Genomic DNA, 788 nt, shown 5'->3' with positions numbered 1-788 from the left:
AAAAAAGTGGGATTTATATCTACTTTATTAATGATCACTTGGCCTTATGTATATTGGGCCTCTGGCCAAGGATGGTACAAGAAAATAACTATAGGTAAAAAGGTATTTAAAATGGCTGAGTATTTCATGTTTATCTCCTCTTTTTTATTCCATGCATGATTTATTAGGTTATTGTCATAAATAACTAAGTGAGCATATATTACGCCTCTATGCTGTTTTCGGTAACATTGCTATCTAGGGTGGCACCTGTGACTCAGTGGGTAGGGCGCCATATACTGAGGGTGGTGAGTTCGAACCCGGCCCTGGCCAAACTCCCACAAAAAATAGTCAGGCGTTGTGGCGGGTGCCTCCAGCTACTCGGGAGGCTGAGGCAAGAGAATCACCTAAGCCCAGGAGTTGGAGGTTGCTGTGAGCTGTGGCAACATGGCACTCTACTTAGGGCAATAAAGTGAGACTCTGTCTCTAAACAAACAAACAAACAAACAAACAAACATTGCTATCTAATCAACCACCCTAGCTTAGTTATTTATGACAATAACCTAATAAATCAATTAGGCTTAAAGCAATTTACTCCTATCTCTCATGGTTTCTAGATTGTCTGGGCTCAGCTGGGTAGTTTCTGCCTGGGATCTGTCATGTAATTGCAATCCATTGCTTGGGCAGCGGTCATCTGAAGGTCCACCTGGGCTGGATACTTTAGATGATTCCCTCCCATGGCTGGTAGGTCATCTGGGGCTGCTGACTAGTGCCTCTCCATATGATCTGGGCTTCTTTTTTTTTTTTTTTTT

The sequence above is a fragment of the Otolemur garnettii genome, unplaced genomic scaffold, assembly GCF_000181295.1.
Source record: "Otolemur garnettii isolate 467f Iridium unplaced genomic scaffold, OtoGar3 scaffold00057, whole genome shotgun sequence".
Taxonomy (NCBI): domain Eukaryota; kingdom Metazoa; phylum Chordata; class Mammalia; order Primates; family Galagidae; genus Otolemur; species Otolemur garnettii.
This window is presented reverse-complemented; position numbering follows the sequence as displayed.